Source organism: Sinohyriopsis cumingii, chromosome 10 (assembly GCF_028554795.1).
Source record: "Sinohyriopsis cumingii isolate HCF-2022 chromosome 10, ASM2855479v2, whole genome shotgun sequence".
NCBI lineage: Eukaryota > Metazoa > Mollusca > Bivalvia > Unionida > Unionidae > Sinohyriopsis > Sinohyriopsis cumingii.
The window spans coordinates 83,129,780-83,143,625 of record NC_142970.1 but is presented as its reverse complement, the minus strand read 5'-3'; the positions used below and the strand labels follow the sequence as shown (position 1 = coordinate 83,143,625).

At 33.4% G+C, this 13,846-nt stretch overlaps 1 long non-coding RNA gene across 1 annotated transcript in view; it reads right to left on the bottom strand.

The window, feature by feature from the left end:
• Nucleotides 1–2,081: 2,081 nt before the first annotated feature.
• LOC149790483 (uncharacterized) overlaps nucleotides 2,082–13,846 on the bottom strand; it is a 34,243-nt gene continuing 22,478 nt past the window's right edge. Inside the window, exons 4-5 of the long non-coding RNA XR_016423623.1 lie at nucleotides 7,553–7,702; nucleotides 2,082–2,397 (exon numbers count right to left, since the gene is read on the bottom strand). This is a non-coding gene — a long non-coding RNA (uncharacterized LOC149790483). The remainder of the gene's footprint in view (nucleotides 2,398–7,552; nucleotides 7,703–13,846) is intronic.

Here is a 13,846-nt window from a genome sequence, read left to right as displayed (position 1 = left end):
GGATCTACCCATGACAACGATCAGAGCGAATAGAGGAAAGGAGAACGGATGAAACATACACATTTCTCTATTTACCTAACACTTATGTCTCACTTTCTTCCACTCCACTCTGAGATTCTATATGATTGTCCACGACTCATAGGTATTGACTTTTGGATACTTCTGCAGCAAATTAAGAATTTTCACTAACAAAAGCTCTGCCAAGTTTCACATTCTTAAATCAGTGATTTGCTGACTAGCATGCCAGATTTCTTATCTGTTCCATAACGCTATTTTAGGGATTTAAGTCGATCAATGTCATAGTATCGTCTTTAAGAGTGTGATATTTTGATCAAATACAGGCATAACATGTTCAATACAGGGATAACATGTTCAATACAGCGATAACATGTTCAAACCTTTGAGCACAACCACACACAATTGCTTCTCAATGTTCATGTCACTGAACAACATGGTGTGTGGTATTGGACATAATTGATACACGCTACAGTATGGAAACATACGCTACTTATACGGATTTCGTGGAAATATTTTATTCTGTAATGCTCATGTTGAAAAAAGGAATAAATGATAACAACACAAGATTAGTTTCTTTCCTTTTATTATCAACTAAGCATTTTATTTACATATTTTTTTGCAACCTGCAGTTGGGGTGGGGGAGCAGAAATGCAATACAAATTTATTTCATTTCTTAAGGCTTGGGACATATGACCAAAGTGAAAAATTGTTTCACCATAAGTTCTGGGACAGGAAAATAAATAATTATTTGATCGTGAACCAATATATGCAGTAAATACGGTGTTATACATTCATTTTCCAGTATTACACATTTATATTCCAGTATTATAAATTCATTTTCCAGTAATATACATTTATATTATAGTAGTATACATTCATGTTCCAGTATTATACTTTCATCTTACAGTATTATACATTCATGTTCCAGTAATATACATTTATATTATAGTAGTATACATTCATGTTCCAGTATTATACTTTCATCTTACAGTATTATACATTCATGTTCCAGTAATATACATTAACATTCCAGTATTATACATTCATGTTCCTGTTCCAATATAATCCATTAGGTTTTCAGTATTATACATGCCTATTCCAGTAATAGACTTTCATCTTGCAGTATTATACATTCATGTTACAATATTATCCATTCATGTTCCAGAAATATACATCCATGTTGAAATATTATACATTAAAAGTAGAAACTTGTTAGAACAAAGTTGAACTTATATCATTAGATACAAATCAGAAGCAAAATTAAATAAATACCACTATTTTCTACACATTTATAAATAGTTGAAAAATCAAATACGCTTTAGGGTTTGTATTTACAACTCTGCATCTCAAAAGAAACTAACAGTCTATTACATGACAACAAAATAAATTACCAAAACTACAGCTAAAGTAAAAAAAAGAAAAACAATTTGTATATTACATGTCAACAAAATAATTAAATGTAGACATATCTGCAAAACAAGCCTCTTTTCAGCAAATTACAAATATTGTGATGTGTGCACTGTTGCAGTTTTTATTTTTGTATCATTTAAATGAATTTAATAGTTTAAAACTGATTTATTCATACATGCAAAAACTTGCTTGAGATGATGAAAATTTGAAGTCCTATTACTTACCCTGTAATAATCAAAGAACTGATAATACTGATGCCTTGGAATGTTGATACAATATTATATTAATCAGGTTCTTAGCAGTTATTGGCTGGATGATTGATTTATTAACTGACTAAGAATCAATGGCACATCAGTGCATTCTAGCCTACTTTTAGTACCATCAAAAAGCATGATAATAATGTAAATAATAAAACAATATTTATAAATATAAGTATATAAATGGTAGAAAGGTAACAGTTGCAAAGCAATGAATGAAAACATGCAAAACATCAATTTTAATATTTCAGTACTTCATGACTGTAGCAAAATAAAATCTACTGTTATAAATCTGCACCATATATATATATATATATATATATATATATATATATATATATATATATATATATATGTGTGTGTGTGTGTGTATATATATATATATATATATATATATATATATACATATATATGCCAACAAGAGGTCGAATTACTGAGAATACTGATTGTATGGAGGGTTGATTTGATATTAATTTATAGACGATCGGGAATATAAATCCAGACATACTGTTATTTATGGTCCTTTTACATCCAGTTCACAAAGGGTTACTACATACGACTGACATTTATATTTTACAAGTAAAAAACCAAATAAGACAATATATGAGCTTGTAACTGAAATATGTTGAATATTGCATGGACATATAATTTTTGCTATCTCTTTGACATCTTATTCAGGGGCTGCCTGGTTTGTGGGTTCAGCAAAGAAACTCTGAAAGAAAAGCTATTGTGAGATTCTGATTTTACATTGATCAAAGCCATTGATATTTGTAAAATAAGTAAAGGTAGTAATCAGAGTTTAAAGTTTGTATATAATGAAGAAAAATCAACTTATGTATAAATACAAAAACACTTCAAAAGTGCACCAGAAAGGGAGAAGAAAGGGCAGTTCAAATGCTACATCAAACTTGCAGATAGTAACATTTCCATAATAAATGCACTTCTGTGGGATAAATTTGGAGAAAAGACAAACTGAGGAACCACTTTGCATGCATGTGCTTGACGTCAGCTGATGCCAATCAGATTACCTCATCAGTGTAAATTATTTGGAATTTGCCCATTATTGATCCCATCCAAGATCTCAGTGATATATGCATATATTTTACGCATCATCAAAATAAGTTCTAAATGTGGATTTGAGAGGGTAACAAGCTCCACCAATGCATGGTCACATCATAATATGCAGGGATTTAGCTCATTAATGAATGCATCCGAGATCGTCATAATATTAGTACACCAGTCCCTTGATAACTCGCGCCCTGATAACTCACGAACACACTTATAATGCGGCGTCAGATGTGGATCCCATTTGTTAAACCAGAAAATACACAAAAATGTATCCCAAGTTCTTGAACTTGAAAAACATTGCAATCGAAATTGGTAACTGAAACATTGATATATTGCTCATTTTATGGTTGAAAATGGTGATAGGACCTGTAAATTTTAATCAACATTTTGAAATTATCAACTTTTAATAAGAAGTCATATAACTGGTTAGATTTTGTTCCAAACGACATTCTTAGTACATCGTAATTAAAGAAATTCAAGGAAATTTTGATTAATGATAATGTCACTTATGTCTTGTTGAAGGCAGTGCATAAATATTTCAATTCCAATTAAATAATTTGTATTAAGTGAAATTTATGTTTTAATTTTATCTTTTCATTCCTCTTAAGTGTAATCATCTTAAATACAATGTGTATTTAAATGTAAAATGTGGCAAACTACCGCAACAGCCATGTCTGCAAGCATTTCTCTGAGAAACTAATTAAGTGCCGACCATGTTTTGGTAACTGATTTGCGGAAGTATTTGTATTGTTGCACTTAATTAAAATATGGCCTCCTCTGTATTATCTTGCTAATTATGTATTTTGAATCAAATATAGGAGGTGCAATAAAAGGAAAGGTAAAATGCATGTAAATCCTACAATCTTAAAATCTAGCGGCCCTGGTTGTATGTCGGGTGAACTCACTTCATTCGATCAATCGAACACTGTTATAAATGTTATTGTGTATGTATTATAAACTACCTTAAATTAATGGACTCATTCATAACTTATCAAAGATAGCAAGGCAACCAAGCAAAACAATTAATTCGTAAAATAATGAGCTTGGTTTAACATATACAGACCATTGTGGGCAAGCGAGTTTTAGAGACTTCCTGAACTGGCACTTAGAGATATCCTCAAGGATGATACGAAGTTTCACTATTACTTCGAATGAATTTTTTCAATTTTTGGAGGTCCTTCGGTAACTTGCGCCCTTGTTCATAGTGCGGCTTATGTTTGTGGACCTCGTTGTGCATGAGTTATCGAGGGAGAGGTGTATATATTCCATGCCTGATCATAATTGGAAACCGAAAGTAAGCTTCCCGAGTGGTAACAAACTCATCCCAACTTGCAGATCCAACATCAACTCATTATTACGTGTGGACCTCTATCATTACAGAAATCAAAATGTATTGAATAATCCAAATTGTATCAAATCTGGATAATAAATACGTCTTCCAAATTGGTAACAAGGTTAACCAATCAGGTGCAAGACAACCACACTGAGATGTATGGCTCTCATTCATTATTTAACTGGACTATGAATTTTTTTATATAAATCCCTATTCTAATTTTGACTTCAGTCAGATCAAAACAATGGATTTCAGCATAGCAACAAGCAATTGTTAATGGACCCAAGGGGTCATGGCCATGGGTTTGATACCCGTCTAGGGTATATCAAGTTTGATGCTATGTCCTCGGGAAAGCATTTAGCTCCTATTTCCTGAGCATGATATGAACAATAATGTGTTTCAAGTGCCATTAAGAAAACATCCAACTGCCCAACCATATCACAGTGAGTGCCAGTGGCATTGTAATGTTGTGCTACAGCTGATGTGGAAATAATGAAATCATTATGAGTCATTTTTCATGAGCCAACAGACTGAGTAAGCTCAATGGCTTTAATACGAAAGGAAAAAACAAGTATTTTATTTATAACTGATCCCCAAAAGTTCAACCAAGCAAGCAAGCTTAATGTTTTGAGGGGATGTACGAACACTGAGCTGGATGAGCTGAGCAATAAACTCTGTACACTTAATACATATTTTGGAGGGAAACTAAATTAAATGCCACTAACTCAGAATCTCATCTGCACTCATTGTGTTCTGAAGAGATTCAAAATACACTGCAAGAAAATATGTGTTCTAAATACACTGTACAAATGAGAATTAAGGTGTTTTAAAGAGACTGTAGATACACACTGTGAGAAATAAGGTACTCTAAAGACACTAGAAACACAATATGAGAACCATGGTGTTCTAAAGAGACTGTATTAATATAACACACTGTGAGGACCAAAGTATTCTTAAGGTGTTCTAAAGAGAATGTAGAAGAAATTCACTGAGAGAATCAAGGTGTTTTAAAAAGACTGAAGAAATGCTCTGTAAGCAACAAGGTGCTCTAATGGGACTGTACAAATGCACTGTGTGTGTTCCAAAAGGCTGTAAAAATACACAGTGTTCTAAAGAGACTGTAAAAAGTCACTGTGAGAACCAAGGTGTTCTAAAGAGGCTGTAGAAATACATTATGAGAAACAAGGCATTTTGAAGAGACTGAAGAAATACACTTTGCAAACCAATGTGCCCTAAACAGACTGTAGAAATGCACTGTGAGAACCAAAGTGTTCTAAACAAGCTATAGAAATACACTGTGAGAACCAATGTGTTCTAAAGAGAATTTAGAAATACAGGGAAAATCAAGGTGTTCTAAAGAGACTGTAGAAATACACTGTGAGAACCATAGTGGTCTAATGAGACTAGTAATAATGCACACGATATGGACCAAGGTGTTTTAATTAGACTAGTAATACACTATGAGAACCAAAATCACATGGTCTTGCACTATTAGGACTAGAAATACACTGTAGCAACCCCCAAAAATGGTCTAACACTCTTGAGACTGTACAAATACACTTTGATTGCCACATTTCTTGGGACTGTAGAGGTACAATTTAACAACCAAATCTAGGATCATCCATGCAGAAATAAACGGAAAAGATAATGCATGATCACCTACCAAAATTAGAAGCCCCTTTCGGGCCACAACTCACAAGCAGTGTTAAAGGTCAGATAGAACTAAAATGTGCATGCTCAAAATGTACCACTTGTTCAACTATGATAATGTGAGAGTGAGGATTGGAGATTCAAGCTGGTGATGAAGTGAGAGTGAAGATTGGAGATTCAAGCTGGTGATGAAGTGAGAGTGAGGATAGGAGACTTATTCAGTCCAGGTCATGATCATGAAAATATGATCTGTCTTGTCAATTTATTCTTTAAAATGAATGATATTTTTACCTTAGTTACAGACATAATTTAATGAGAACAAATAGTAACTTGTTGATACTCACAGTCATTCAACATATCAATACAAAACTGATTGGTTATCAAGCCAATCACCAAACAGAAGGGAACTAAAAATGACACTACATTAAGTCACTAATCCAAAACCTTTATATATGAACTGAAACAATACAATATCAAGTGACTAATCCAACACTAAAAATATACTATATCAAGTGACTAATTCAACAGTAAAGAAGAGAGAACTGAAAACAATACTACATCATGTGACTAATCCAGCACTAAACAGGAGGGAACCAAAACAATGCTAGATGAAGTGATTGATCCAGCGCCATTATATAAGAAATGAAAATAATACTACATTGAGTGACCAATCGAACATAAAACAAGAAAACTGCAAACAATGTTAGATCAAGTGACCGACACCAACAGCAAACTTGAGGGGACTGTTAACAATATTACATCAACTGACCAATCCGACAATAAACTGGCGGGAACCGCAAAATACTATATAATGTTTCCAATCCAACACCAAATTGGAGGATAATGCAACCAATACTACATCAAGTGACCAATCCAACATCACCACACTGCAAGTGAATTCTAATGTGTCTGGAACATCCTGGTGAAGTATGATCCATATGTCTGCATTCTTAAAGGAATGTGTAACATACATTTAAACATGCCGTTTAGTAAGGACTGTTCAAGAAGCTTTATCCTAAGTATATAAATCAATCACTGATTATTTAATTTTTCTAGGCTGTAAGACTTTTCCAGAACTCATTCAATGACATTACCTTTAACCAATCTGCTCATTCAATTAGTCATTTGCAAGCACTTTGATTTTAGTTGCTTTATTACCTCTGTGATATCAAGCATTCAAAAGGATAATAATGTAATCTGCAATGTGCAATAATGTGAGAGGACACTAATGTTAAAGCCACATTAATTGTAGTTATCTCGTTTTCAACATTATTGCTTCACATAAAAAGGAAATGTTACAATATTACTAGTAAACTTTATTAGGAACTAGATGGTGGTACTCCAGAAAAAAAACCAGTTCTGCTGCCAGCCGCTACTGTGTGTAATATTTACAGTAAATTCAGTTTATATTCTTGCCATGAACCTTGATTAAAAAAGAAAAAAAAAAACATAACTACAGTAATGATAGCACATTACTAATAGTTAATTGCTCACATGATAATCATATGGTAACACTACAGATGCATGGTTAAGCAGTAATTACATAGTATGATTGTAATAATATGGTTGTACAGAAATTATATGGTTACATGAAATGATATCTATTTCAAGCATATGCAATGCAGAAAAGACAAAAATTGACAATACAAACCTGGAATGATAGAGTAAAGTGTGTGCTGGAGAAGTTCAAAGTGCATTGCAGTGCACAGAAGGATACTTGACATGAGTGACATGTATATTCTACAACAAGTCGATGACCAAATGAGACCATATACCAATATGTAACTGATAGAAAACACAAATTATGAACACTAACCTGGGCTGACAGAATATGGTAGGTCACCAGGAGCCTCTTGCCCATATGCTGCACCAGATGGCTCTGATTGCTGAGATTCTGTAGCTCCTGACTGAGGGTAATATGGAGTTGAAGCTGGGAATGAGGACATTTGTGTGGTTTGAGTTGAACCTGAAAAAAATGGGAATGAGGACATTTGTGTGGTTTGAGTTGAACCTGAAAAAAATGGGAATGAGGACATTTGTGTGGTTTGAGTTGAACCTGAAAAAAATGGGAATGAGGACATTTGTGTGGTTTGAGTGGAACCTGAAAAAAAATGGGAATTTCGATCGAATCTGAAATTTGATTATTTGATATTTAATTTAAAAGGGTTGAATGGGAATATGCATGCTGACATTGTTGGTAATTTTCCATACAATGTTTTTCAAATTATTTATAAGATGTATAAATAATAATGGGTAACACAAACATATTTAACTAAACTAATTAATATTTAATTAAACTATTTAACAGTATTTACAGTTAAAGTATTTATTAAGTAATCATACCAAAAAATTAATTGATATCTACAATTATACAAATGATTAATATTTACCATTAAAACACTTATTAAGTACAAAATTTGCAAATGTCTGATAAAAATTTTTTTAAAATATAAAGCAAGAGTACAACAAATGTTATATGAAAACTCCTTCAAAATATGGTTAGTTGTTTGCATATAATTACTACAATACACACTGATGACATATGAAAAGACATGTACGGATATGAACGTTGAATACACATGAAAAGACAAGTATGGACACGCACATTGAATAAACATGAAAAGACAATTATGGACTTGTACACTGAATACACATGAAAAGACCAGTATGGACTTGTACATTGAATACACACGAAAAGACAATCACAGACAGGGTTCTGATAGTACCATTAAGTCAATCTTCACCGTATTTGGGGTTCATTCCCAAAATAAAATTTCACCAAGACTTGAGATGTTATTCTGTGCTTAGTTACATAAGTAGTAGACCTGATTGTAAGTAGAGGTATGCAGCCTGCTTGTATGGGATGAAAGGGTCACAGGAAGCACTTAAGTGTACGTTATGGAATATAAAGACTGACTAGTTGACTAGTTAGTTTTATCATCAATTTTAATAGAATATGTTAAACATGGAAGGCTTGATATATATAAAAGGTTTTTAAAAGTGGTTAAAACTTAGCATTTAAGAATAAAAAAAGTAATAGCAATTATATCAAACAGCAATTACAGAGAACATACAACTATACCATAAACAGTTTGCAGTAAAGTGTATACTTTATTAATGTATTACTGAAAACAATTAGATTTGTAGAAACTGTTCATATTAGAGTGGTAACACTTCAGCTGCTATAGTTACAAAAGAAGCAACAATACAACAAAAGATGAATACATGGGCACTATCAGTCTGGCAGTATGGTGTATCCTCCAAGGAAATTGCTATTTTCCTCCATTATTATTCAATTCAGCAATAAATTGAACATAGTTTTTTATACTAATAATTACTGATACATTATCCATTGTTAACTGCTGGGCTACAATTGGGCTATTAAATATGAGGCTGCAAGTCAGACAGCTTTGTATAATAACAATGATACCTTCTCCAAACAGAATCTGAAATTATCGATTATCAGTTGTCCGATTACGAAAACTTCCTCTCTGAATTAATTGTTGGGCTACAAATGGGACTGTTAAATATTATACTCCGTCAGATGGCTTCATGAATTGTGAATGATGCCTAAACATGCATGTAATCAATATGTCTCTTTGAAATGATTTCCTTTTGTCCAAATATATAATCAACTTATTGTATGCTCATTTTTTTCTCCGTTAACTTTACATTGTCAGAATCATTCAGTATTTTAAGATATTGCATACTTTCATATTGCATTCATGTGCATAAAGAAACTTCTTTCTATTGTTAACAAACAATGGATGCAAACGCCAGCACTTTTGATTTGCAAACAAATCATGTACACTCACGTAGTAGGCGCTTTATGTTGTGGTTGTTTAAATTTGTTTCTGAATAATGTAAAGCAGATGTTTCCTGGACTGTCACATACCAGCTGCTTTGGCACATTCCACGTTAATATTTTGATACAGTGTTTCGGATATAGCCTAGATATACAATGGACGCAATAAATGGTCCTTACAAATAACATAACAAATAGCATACAAGTGACAAGGCATAAACTGTCTTCTTTAGCTGGTGATAAGAATGGCAGCAAAAAATATACTTACAGTTTTACATCCTGAATTCCTCAAAATGTACTTTCTTAGTTCTACAAATCTGAATTACATGAGCCATGTCATATGTTCTCAATCTTGATTACTCATTTCGAAATTGTAAAGTATTTTCAAACATAAGTGCAATTACATCCTCCTTACTGCACTCAAAATGAAATAAGCATTAAATTCCATAGCATATTTTTGATAATTGCAATTGAAAAACTTCATATTATTCCCCACATTATGATTTCAAACATTCAATGACAGAAACAGAAACACATTGCAGATGTCAACACGCTTCTCCCTCGCTTCTTCAATCTAATGTATTTCATGTGGAATTGTCACATATAAATCCAGTCCATAATCATAAAATTTTGTAGAATCAAAACAAATACCAATATCTACTCATTCCAGATCAAATGGAAAAGTTGTTCTAATGCGCATTCATTCACAATATGACTCCAAATTTCAATTTTAACTACACACTCCATTTTCTTTCGAAAATTTTTGTCGTGCATGCGACTAAGTTCAAATTTATCTGGGCGGAGTTATGTGCACAGTAATAATGTTGTTGTGTAATGATGAATCTGCGCTTGTGCATTTAGTTTGGAATACGGCATACATTTAGTTATTTTGTTTCTTGTTGTGTATTTTGTTAATATAATTAAGCATTAGGTAGAAAAAAAAATGAGCGTATAATAAAAGGTTACTGCATTTGCATGGGAAAGCATGAACTCGTTTTGTTGGATGGATATACTTCACCCCCAAGATCGTGCAGTATTTACAGCCAAAAAACTCGTTCATATTTCCCCATACAAATGCAGTAACCTATAAATACAGTCTATTCCGAAGATTCTGATATGCAAGCTGAATATGAACAAAAGTAAAACATTTTCATGAAAATGGAAATCAATGTCAGAGGTAGTCAAATATACCTAATGGAAATACACATATCAATTACATAATTTTGTGAAACAAAAGCAAGATTTATTGGTACTTTTGTTGACTGTCACACCAATAAGTCATGTTGCAAGCAAACCTGTGTTATTTCTGTCATGTGACAAGTCCACATATGCATATTGGTCTGTTTACAAAATGTCATTCAGCTGATTCAATGAAGGTTGCATCAAGAGGTAATTAAATAGCTACATTTCCTAATGCAGAGAACAAATGTGTTTCACATCATTATAGTGTACAGGAAAGGTCTAACAAATGAAGATTTCTGATTGTGTTTTATATCATTCAGTTCTCCCTTTAGTATAAAATATATCGTTCAGTTAAATTGGATTAACCGTACAATTATATTTTAACAAAAAAGCTCATTCCAATTATGCTTTATGAGAGATTCTTCACTAATTGCTAAGAGATAATATGTACAGTGTTTACTCAGTTTGCAACGAATCTGACCCTGACACTGATAATTGAAGATGGCCAACACATTTACCATAAAAATCCAATTAGTGCTGGGTAATTAGACCTGTAAAAATAAATCAGATTATCAATCTTAATCTATGGTCAAATACTACATACATGTATATTCAGTGATATCCTGAGTCCACCTGTAAACAATATAGAACTGGGTTTGTCATCACATACTGCACTGGCATATCAGGGTCACGTTTGCTCTTCTGATTACTCTAAAAAAAGCATACACACAGGCTGGCCAGTACATTATGCAGTGGCAGATCAGTATCATGTTTGTTCTACTGGTTACTCCATACAAAAGGCATAGACACAGACTGGCCAGTGCATTATGTGGTGACAAATCAGGATCATGTTTGTTCTAATGATTACTCCATACAAAAGGCATAGACACAGACTGGACAGTACATTATGTGGTTGGTGATCAGGACCATGTTTTTCCTACTGGTTACTCCATACAAAAGGCATAGACACAGACCAGCCAGTGCAATATACACTGACCAATCAGGGTCATGTTTGTTCTACTGATTACTCCATACAAAAGGCATTGACGCAAACTGGCCAGTGCATTATGTGGTGACATATCAGGGTTATGAATGTTTTACTGATTACTCCATACAAAAGTCATTGACACAAACTGGACGGTACATTATGTGGTAGGTGGTCAGGGTCATGTTTGTCTACTACTTAATCCATCCAAAAGGCAGAGACACAGACCGGTCAGTGCATTATGTGCATTATGTGGTGGCTGATCTGGGTCTCTGCAGTTTGCAGTTGGAGAGTACATACAGTAAGCGATTTCTACTAATGATTCACAAAGGTCTTTAAAAGAGACAGAATGTGTAAGGTAGAAAATAATAACTTTTACATAAAATATACTTATGATAATTTTATTTCCATTACATGTTCTATTGACTGGTAAGGAGAATAAGACAAACCAGTTGCCATCTTCATTCCTTCAAGACAGATCAAACGATCAGACACTTCTGATCAATATGAGATATTCACCAGTATTTTCTAGGACAAGGTCCATCACATGTTTGCCGGTGTCCGAATCTTTTGCCAGTATTGCTTTGGATAAGATCATTACATGTATGGCATGATCAACATGAGATCTCAGCCTGAATTTGTTGAAACAAATACATCAAAAGTATACCATTTTCATGATCTGTATCAGGTCTTCACCTTTATTTCTTTGCATACATACATCACAGATATATCGCTTTCATGATCTATATGAAATCTTCACCAGCATTTCTTTGCAACAGATCCTCCACATGTTTCACAAAAGTATCATATACAACAGATTTTTTAACAAAATTCAATGTTGAGATACCTCTGTGAATATGATGTATCATATAAGTAAAGACAGGAAGTTTACAGGTTTACTTCAAGTCAGAAGTGAATGGAATTTCCTGCTCTCATTCGTAGAGAGCTGCTGAGCTACTATTAAGGCTACCATATTTATGTAGCCATTTTGTAAGTCATTTAGTCTCTCTTCTTTCTTTTGGTCAAATTCCATTACCCAGGAAATGGTAATTATCATGCATATATTCAAACAAGAATGTTAAAATGACATTCTTGCACCAAGATTAAGGTTGCTGGTTTCAGAGAAAGTGTGAGAATTTAATGACATGTGAAAAAAGCTGTATTAAAACTATATTAAACATTGACTATCTATTTTTAGTAAGCCATTACCCAAATATCTGACTGATTATGCCAGCCCGAATTTTAATACTAGTACAGCTCTCCCTTATTATAACATGGTATTAGGGGTCATCACAGTGTTTCCCTTTACGCACATTTGTTGAAAATTGATGCACACATTTTGTTGCCGTGCGTTTTTTTGACACAAAGGATTTGCATAATGCAATCAGGATTTATTTAATATCTAATGCATTGGACGAGGGGTGGCATCGTGTATACTTCAAGCATAGGCATTGACTGGTTCCCTGCTTTGTTTACTGCCTGTGTTGTGCTCCTCTATTCGTATAGCGGAGTGCAACGCAGGAACATAAGAAATAAGGAACCAGACTAGCATAAGCAATGTTATGACGTTGTAGCTTCCCCATATCTCGAGAGCTCTCACATGATTTCCATCGAGCTCAGCAAGATGCCACCTCGATGAAAATATTTTGAAAATTTGTCAGTACAGTTTTTTACCATCAGTTTTACACCCCTGGCTGATACACTGCGCCGGTCATCCATCACCACTGGAAGTGTTAAGTATGGATCTGCATTATAATGAGAACAGTGGTATGTACATAACCATGTTATAATGAGAACAGGGGTATTTACCAAAAATGAACTATAGTGGGAATGATCAAAATTGTCAAACAATAGTGTTATAAAAAGGAAATAAAGTTAAAACATGAAGCTAAATGATGTTTTCTTTCAACCCATATTGCCATTTTGGGCTCCATAGCAGTACCATGTTGTACGTCTAGAACCATGTTTAAACAACATAAGTCACAATGATGGAGAACTGCACATGTTTTAGTAAGTCAGATGGTGTAAATAAATATTAAGAATGTGTGAAAGGAGGTGCAAATTAAATGCTGTCTCATCAAATCTTAAAGGAGACAGCAGAAAGTCGTCATATTCACATTTGTTAGAAGGTTAGTAGT